This window comes from Loxodonta africana, chromosome 22 (genome assembly GCF_030014295.1).
Source record: "Loxodonta africana isolate mLoxAfr1 chromosome 22, mLoxAfr1.hap2, whole genome shotgun sequence".
NCBI classification, from domain to species: Eukaryota; Metazoa; Chordata; class Mammalia; order Proboscidea; family Elephantidae; genus Loxodonta; species Loxodonta africana.
In genome coordinates, this window is record NC_087363.1 from 58,354,056 (window position 1) to 58,363,709 (window position 9,654).

Genomic DNA, 9,654 nt, shown 5'->3' on the forward strand with positions numbered 1-9,654 from the left:
GTTTGGGATATTTTGTTGAGTTCCTCTCACAGATTTACGTAGTCACGGTACCCGAACATCAGCTTTTGCTCTCTTTCCTGTTCATTCTATTCAAGCTGTTCATCGCCTTAGTAGAAACACCTACGGTCGAGGTTATCTGCCTACTGCACCGTCAGCTGACTCTGGACTTACTGTGTCAAGGCAGCGGGTGCAGGATACCCTGTCATCCTCTTTGTTACACCCCTTCTGCCCTTGGCAGCAGTGGGAAGAAGAAAGGCCATGGTCAGCAATGGAATCGTCCCATAGAGGACAGGTATGACTCTCAGGGTGGTGCAGTGGCCCTTCTGAACTCACTACGTATCACTTCCCTCTTTTTTTTCTATTTGCCCAGCTCACATGGTTAAATGTGGAAGTGTTGTGACTCCTTAGAATATCATGGAGCAGGATGCAACCTTATGGGAATTTGAAGAAAAAATTATGAGAAATTTGACTTTGTGGAAGGCCCTTTCAGGCTTCAGACCACTGTATCCCTAACTTGTGCAAATGTGCGACCAAGATGCACTGATAATCTAGAAAAGTCGATGGCCCCAAGTCACGAGTTCTATGTCTTTGTTTCCACATGACGCCAGTGCACAGTGTTTTGATGAATTTATACTCTAGTACATGGGATGATTGACAGAAGGTAGCATTGGCCCAGAAAGACTTGGGGTTATGGTAGCAGTCTTAAACCTCTCTAGTGCCACCTGCTATATTAGAGGCACTTTATATAAATTGTATTCAACCCTCACAGCCAAAGTGGGAGGTGGCCAGTGCTTTTTCTGTCTTAGCGATGAGGATGCTGAGAATCAGGAAGGTCAGTTCCCTCGTTCAAGGTCATGTAGCTCATTTGGGATTGAAACTCAGGCCTTTCAGAGCCAGAGCCTGTTTTCTTTCTGTCTCTCTCTGTCTCTGACTGAATAAGCACCCCCAATTTCCTAGCGTCTCTCGGAAAACACCATCACAGGAAAAGGAGTCTGGTGGTATTTCCTGTCTTTTGGGCTTGTCTGTCTCTCTTTTTAAGCGGAGTAGAGTTTACCCAGAGAAATAGGAATATTATGAAAAGAGAGGTTTCTCTAGATTGGCTGTGCCAGCAGGACAGACGAGCCCAGGGACCCTTTCCTCTGCCATTGGCCCGCTGCCCACCGGAGCTCAGTGTTTCTGGTGCCAGTGCCTCTCTGCCAGATTCAAGGGTTTGCTTTACAAATGCTGGTGTGTGGTGTTTTAGATGTTTGTGGGTGGCTGTTTGTGTTTTGGTTTTGTTATCTGCCCTTTGTAGTAGTAACTCTGGCATCGCTTCTTGCTGCTCAGATGTTTTATGGCTTTCAAGCAAAGAGATTTGACAATGTACCAAGTCAGAGGGTTTTCTAAGAAGTGTGGTGTCTTGGAGCCAAGGCCGAGCTTTTTGGGGCCACTGGTGATGTGGTAAAATGTTCCCTGGGCCTTTGCATGTGCAATTAGCACTGCCTAGAAGGGGGGGATACAAACTGAAAAGCCTACAGGGGCTGAGCAGATGACCAAATGGGTCAGTTGGAGTGTTCAGCCTCATCCCCTTTTTGCTATGGGGGAAATATTAGTGCCATGCAGCCAGATCTCCTTGTATCTTCCAAAGAAACCAGAAAACTTAAAATAAATAAATAAATAGATTACTAAATGTTAGAAGTCAAAGAAAAGCAAAGTCCATCTAGTCTTGCCAAATAAAACTCATCTTTGGGCTACGTTTGACTCATCTTTGGACTATGTTTGACCCAAAGGCTGTTGATTTGCAGTTCTAGGCCTGGAACATGGAGCTTCTTTCCTCTGAGCCACTACCCTCCACCACTAACTTTTGTCATTTCAGGTTGCAGTTTAAATATCGCTTATCAAGTAGCCCTGATATTCTCGGTCTAACTCTGTTATTCATACAGTCGCCACGAGTCAGAGCTGACCCAATGGCAACGAACAACAACAACAACCCCTTCAGTCTAAATTAGGAGCCCTTACGTCCTGCTGTGGTGGGTGCCCTGGGACAATCCCTGACTGAACACTCATTTCCCTGTATTTAACTGTCTTCCTACTTCTCAGTCAGCCCCCCGGACTGTGGCGCATTCACCATCATGAATGACTGCCGACTGCCATCATGAATGACTACCCCCGGGTAGAAGTCGACGGGGACTGGTCATGGTCCTCATTTCTTACCTGGTGTGTTTTTCTTTCTGTTCTTATTTGCATATGCTCTGCTTGGTGTGGGTGGCAGAGAGGTCACCCTTTTTCTCTCAGATGGCACTGTCATTGTTGATTATGCCTTTGCAACTTTACCTGAGTTGCTTTAGAGAGAAAAAGAAGTCGTAGAAATCTCAATTAACTTGTCACTGCCAACCCGTTTTGGCATCTAGAGACTAAGCAGGGACCCGAGACCTACAGGTTTCTGATAAACACTTTTCTCAGAATTTTGGGCCTACCTGACTTACCCATTCTTTTGCCTGAATGTTTCAGATATGAGTCCATTTTCTTGAGGGCAGTCACACGTTGACATTTTTAGGGCAACTGGAATTGCATTTTGTTGCTGTTATGGGAAATGTGGGGGAACCAAAAACCAAACTAAACTCGTCGCCATAGAGTTGATTCCGGCTCATAGTGACCCTAAAGGATGGAGTAGAACTGCCCCATAGGGTTTCCAAGGAGTGCCTGGTGGATTCGAACTACTGACCTTCTGTTCAGCAGCCGTAGCTCTTAACCACTATGCTACCAGGTTTTCCATGTGAGGGAAAGGCCTCCTTATATCCTTGTACATATGTCCTCATATCTAACCTCAGTTATAGAAAAGGACTGTTTTTAATGAGCCGCCAAGAGGTTCACATCTGATATTCTGCAAGGATTCCTGTGGACTCACACGGAATGGGCTTTCCCCTGTGTTTGGAACGAGAGCATTTAAGGGGGTCAGCCAGCTTCATGCTGGGAAGTCACTCTGCACATATGCTAAGAAATGGATATATGTTTCTCAAAAATGTGAACCCGTTTCCATCACTGGAAAGGAATGTAAAATGATCTCTTTTTCAAAAAGGTGTAGAAATTGATGAGGCAAACAGAAGTCTATGGGTGGTTCAGTTATAGGCTAAAGGAGAACACGCTCTGTACTTTAGACACTCCTAATAAGATGAAGAAATGTCCCAAGATAATTGGGTAGACGTATGGAGTTAATAGGGAGAGATGCATGTGTGGGTGTGTGTTCCTCCTTTCTTTTCATCTGTCTGCCTGCCTGTCTGTCTTTGCCTTTCTTTTCGCCTTTTTTATTTGGCTTGTTTTCTCTACTTGATGGTAGATTTTTATATAATTTTAATGTTAAAAGATTATCTGGTGATCTACTTGGTTCTTAGTTGAAAAATTTTGTTCTTAGAATGTTTTAATATATGTTTGTCTTATTTAGCACAGGCCTCTTTATAGTAGATACGGCCTTCAGCAGAGCCTGGCCGCCATGCTTATGGGTAAGCATTTCAGACTCTGGAGAGGACAAAGCATTTACTTAAATCCCAGTGGGGCTGGGTAGCACCCTCACAGAGACTGAACAGCAAATGAACATTTTGTAATTTAAAGCACTTCTGCCCCAGTATCGTTCTTGGCTTTGCAAGTTGTGGAAGGATTGGACTTTTGGCTTCTTTCATGCATCCTAAACATTAAGTCTTTCATTTATTTTTAAGCCAAACAATAGAGTTAAAGCAACCCCAAATTAAGTAAAGATAGGTATCTGTTGCCTGGAAGCAGAGAAACTGGGAAAATGATGATGGATAACCTGGGAAGAAGGGATGAGTGAGTAGAGATGGAGCATTACAAAGAGATCCATGATGTCCCAAGAGAATTCTAACATAGTTGTTGGAAAGTTAGGAGGCCGTGTGCTTTTACATTTGCAATAGGAGATTTAAAGAGGTTAGGGGCACTTGATCTTCATGACAGAGAATAAAGCTTCAAACATGACATCTAAGATACAAAACTTTTCTGTGACGCTGCACTATAGAAGGCCCCTTCAGGAACAAGTTCTGCCTGTTACTGTGCCGATAGGTCTCTACACACTTCACCCTGTTCCACCCACTTCATTCTTTTATCCCACATTACAGAGCCAACTTTATATATGTAGAAACTCTGCCAGTTCTCTCACCACATTGTATCCCCTGATGATTTGCACAGACCCTGGCCTTTAGTAGAAGCGCAACAAATGTTTGTAGAATTGATTGTAACGCCACAGGGGGATGGTATAATAGCTAATGGAATGCTAGCTGCTGTAACAAATAAATCCACAAATGTTTAATGACTCAGAACAAATAGATATATTTCTCTTGACTGGCAGGTTCTCTCTTCCAAGTGTTGATTCAGGCACCCTTTCTCCTTCCATTTTATGGCTCTGCCATCTCCTGTATGCGGTTTCCAAGATCACCAGCTTGGGAGTGTCACATGAGGGCGGTTTTTATGAACTAGGACTATAAGTAGTATATATCACTTCCGCGAATATTTCGTTGGCTCAGTCAGTGGCCACATCTACCCACAAGGGAAGCTGGGAAATGTAGTCTACCTGTGTGCTCAGGATAATGAAAAGGATTTGTGGTAGGCAAGCTGCCTCTACTACAGGGAGTGTAGTATATCACTGTACACCCAGAGTGATAGTAATGAAAGTGTGATAATAAAAGGTGTCAAAACGCAATTATTAAGATTCAGAGGGAACAAATATACATATAGGAAGGAACTAACTCTTCAAATTTCTGAATAGCTTTGTTGGCTAGATGGATGAGATTATAATCTGGTTCTTGAGGTGGAGAACTGTGAGGTTTATGGCACAGTAATTGTTTTTTTCAAAAGTAGATTGCTGAAATATCTAATTTCCATTTTATGAAAATTTGAAAGACAAATTGAGAAAGAGATTAAAGACACTGAACTGAAGGCAGGAAGTGGAAATCAGCCAAATCATAACCTAGCAATACAATTTACGGTTCCTATGTGTATGTATATATTTCAAAACAGGTGAAAAGATTTCCAAAGAGGAAAAAAGGGGTCCAAATCATTTATAAATTTACATTTCCAAATGGAACTGGATTGTAATTACCTAGAGGGCAGGGGTAGTGTTTTCCATATATAGTCTTATCTTTCATGCCGTTTGTCATGTTCCTGAGCACATAATAAAAGTGGGAAGGTTTATGGTTGACTGACCTTGAACTTGAGTTTTCCCATCTGTATAAGATTTCTGTTTATCTAACGGGATAGAAATTTGGAGTTGGGTAGTCCTAATTGCTGATGATGATTTGGTGAGCTCATCAAGTCCAGTTGACTGTATTAAGTTTCCTAGAGTTCTTGGATCCCGTGTACTTTGATAAAATACAAAGCATACTGTAGAATATTCAGCAAGATTCTCTGTGGTTTCCCCAAGCAGTTTTTAGCAGTCAGGGGTCTTCAGAAAAACAGTACCAATAGATACGTACATACATAAATATGCATAAATATGCATACATATACATACATGGGTGTGATACATATGTGTGTGTCTGTATATCTATATGGAGCCCTGGTGGCACAGTGGTTAAGTGATATGGCTCCTAACCAAAAGGTCAGCTGTTCAAATTCACCAGCAGCTCATTGAAAACCCTATGGAGCAGTTCTACTGTGTCCTGTAGGGTCTCTGTGGGTCAGAATCAATAGGACGGCAGTGGGTTTATGTGTGTGTTTGTGTGTGTGTATATATGCATATATATATATACATACCTACTCCTCGTTTATCAACAATCTTGTTATCAACATTTTGCACTTAATGACAACAGTAAAAAATCTATCCAAATATTTTGTACATTAACGAGGCAGGGGGCATAGCGGCAATGGCTGTGGGGCACCCCCTCCCTCAAGGATGGTCTCCAGGTGGCCTCTGGGAAGCTGAGTGCTAGGTCCAGCCGCCGTGGGGCTGGCTTCCTCCATGCAGACAACACTGAGCCAGTGGGCACCTGTTCTGGATTCACAGCTCCTCTGCGGCCTATGGCCCTGCAGCTCAAAACTGCTGTGGGGAGAAAAGGGAGGAAAGAAAGAGGCATTGGAGAGGGTGTTTGGAAGAAATGTTTGTGTTTAATGACATCCCAAAGTGAGTGGATCTGGGCCTGAAGTCTCTGCCTCGCTGGGAGTGCCATCACAGGAAGCCTGAGCCTCCATGACTCACCAGCCCCAGAGGGCAGAGTAGGCTCCGGGATCAGGAATGCCGGGCTTGCAGGGGTGGGAGCGGAGCCTACTCTCCAGTCACACAGCCCGACTTTATCCAGCTTTGTTGCCTCCAAGCCTCCCTTCTTTGCAGTGGAATAATCCATAACTGGACTCGTCACAGTGATGAGCATATCAGTAAATTTTAGCTGTTACTGTTTCCATGGTCATATTAAAAAAAAAAAAAAAAAAATCAGACAAGTGGATGGTCTGAAAACAGAAAAAAAAAATACTCATCCATTCTCACATAATGCCAATTTTTGCATAATGACCTGGTCTTTGGAACTTAACCGTGTCAAGAAGTGAGAACTAGATGTGTGTGTGTGTGTGTGTGTGTGTGTGTGTCTGTGTATGTAGAGAGGTTGATTGATTGATTGACTTTAAGGAGTTGGCCTACTTGATTGTGGGGGCTGGCAAGTCTGGAATTCGTAGGGCAGGCCAGCAGGCTGGAAACTCCAGCATAATTTCTATGTTACAGTCTTGAGGCAGAATTCCTTCTTCTTCAGCAAGTCTGAGTTTTTGCTCTTAAGGCCTTCCAACTGATAAGATAAAGCCCAGCCACATTATTAAGGGTAATTGCATAAAGTCAGCTGATTATAAATGTCATTCTACAGAATACCTTCATTGCAACATCTAGACTAGTATCTGACCAAACAACCTACCAAGGTGACACCATCACAGTTCTTCATTAAGCGGGGGAGGGGAGGGAAACAAACTGTTGCCATCAAGTTGATTCTGACTCATAGCGACCCTGCAGGACAGAGTAGAACAGCCTGCATATGGTTTCCAAAGAGCGCCTGGTGCATTCAAACTGCTGACCTTTCTTTCTTTTTTTTTTTTTTTTTTTAGCAGCCATAGCTCTTAACCACTAAGCCACCTGGGTTTCCAAAGAGGGTAGGTACATTGAGAGTATTTGACTGGGAAGGTTTTATTACTCTCATTTACCATTGTGCCATTTCCTAAGCAGCTGCAGTTACTGCATGGACTTAAAAATTTGAGGTGCTATCTAGTGTACGTGGTGTATTTCTAGGAGAGGGCTAATCCAGGTACTTACACGCCGGAGAAATATGAATTAGGTAAGATGAAGCAAATATTCAGTGCAGGTCACAGTGGATCCGAACACATAACCTAATTATTTCTTTTTATCCTCTCAACAACCCAGTGAAGTTATTTTCCCATTTTACAGTTGAGGATACTGAGGCTTAGAAAGGCCAAGTAGTTTGGCTAAGGTAATGTAGCTAAGCAAGTGGAGGAGGTGGAATTTGAACTCAGGCAGCTTACTGAGCCGGTATGGAGTAAAGAAGAATGCCTTTTCTTCTCTTGGATTTGAATGTTAGACTTAAGGTAAAGGAGAAGTGGTATTATCAGCTCAGCATTCATGGAATGTTGGTTGCCTGGGAATGATTGGACCAAAAAAATCTCAATTTGATTGGCCAGGTTGCTCTGGTGGTAGTAAACTAACATGATTTCACTGACGATTATTATAATAGACATTTCCCTGACAGTTAATAAAGTGGTATAGAATACTACTTGATAATATAATCCCCGTTGCCAGTTTGGCTGCTCAACCCAAGAAACCCCTGGGTAATGGTAGACAAATACATTCTTGCATTGTTACTTATTTAACTCATGTCACACATGACTAGACAGCATTTTCATCCTTTGAAAGCATTTGTTTGTTGTCCTCTCTTTGATGCTGTGAGTCTGTATGGACATAGACTTGCAGATGTGTTGTGCTTGTCATCTGTGTTTTGCATGGCATGTCTAATTTTTTTTTGTGTGTGGAGAGAGGGGGGTAGATCACCTTCAGTGGAGATTCATATTTCTAGTGAAAGTGAGACATAATATTCTGATCCTGCGTTCTGACTACTTAGAGCGCTTTATTAAAGAATGGGTTGTTTTCTTGGTACCGCCTAGTGTGGCTGACTTCATTTCTAAAATGAGAAGCCATGTTTTTCTAGTGTGTATAATGCAGGTATTTGAAATACATGGTGGGTGGGAGAGGAGAGGGGGTAAAGCAAAGCACACAGTCAGCTCTGAGAGGTGAGACAGCCTGGCACTGGGCAGGTGCTTCATAAATATTTGTTGCATGACTAAATGAATGAGTGAAGAGAAGAATGCGTCTTAATCAAGTTTATTTATTTCATTTTCTAGAATATAACCAAGGTTGTGTTTTACAGGACTGAGATTAGAATACAAAGTATGAGCTTGATTTTCTCTTGATACAATTTATATTTACACAAAAGCTGCTGAGATGATACAAAGAGTTTCTGTATACCCTTTAGCCAGGCTTGCTAATTGTTCACACTTGGCTCTGTTCATCGTTCTTTCTCATATATGTATAATGTTGTTTTTGTTGTTAGCAAATTGAGTTGATTCTGACTTGTGACTAAAAAAAAAAAAAAATGTGACTGCATGTGTGCAAAATAGAACTGTGCTTCATAGAGTTTTCAAGGCTGTGACCTTTTCGAAGCAGATCACCAGGCCTGTCTTCCAAGGCACCTCTGGGTAGGTTTGAACTGCCATTTTGCTAACAGTTGAGCACTTAACCGTATGCACCTCGTAGGGTCTCACGTGTATATATATATATATAAAACCAGAAAACCAAACCTGTTGTCGTTGAGTCGATTCCGACTCATAGCAATCCTATGGGACAGAGTAGAACTGCCTTAAAGAGTTTCCAAGGAGCAGCTGCTGGATTCGAATTGCTGACCTTTTGGATAGCAGCTGAACTCTTAACCGCTGTGCCACCAGGGCTCCATGTGTATGTGTATGTGTACGTGTATGTGTATGTGTATGTATATGTATATGTGATCCTGCTTAATATGTAAGTACATGTGGAGTCCCTGGGTGGCACAAACAGTTAACGCACCCGGCTGCTAACTGAAAGGTTGGAGGTTAGAGCCTACCCAGAGATGCCTCAGAAGGAAGGCCTGGTGACCTACTGAAAAACCAGCCATTGAAAACCCGGTGTGGCAGTTCTGTGCTGACACACATGTTGTAGCCATGAGTCAGGGGTTGACGCCGCGGCAGCCATTTATTTATTCATTTATTTTATGTTTTGCATGCACTGACTTTTTTTGTACATTTGCACATAATTTTCCTGAAGCATTTGAGAGCAGGTTTGAAACCTCAGGCACCTTTTAAGTGTAACATTCTTCATTGTGCATTTCCTAAGGATAAGCCCATTCTCTTACATAACTTCAGCACCGTGCTCTAAATCAGGAGGTTCAACGTTGATACAAGGCAGCGATCTAATTTTGTCAGTGTCCCAGCAGAGCCTGATGTAGTTGTTATTTTGCCCAGCCAAGGATCCATCTAGGATCATACACTGCATTTAGTTCTCAAGTCTCTTTTATAAGTTTGTATTTAATGAGCTTTTGATTAAACAAAATCTTTTACAGAGTCTCAAAGGAACTCCATTGGCCATCCTTC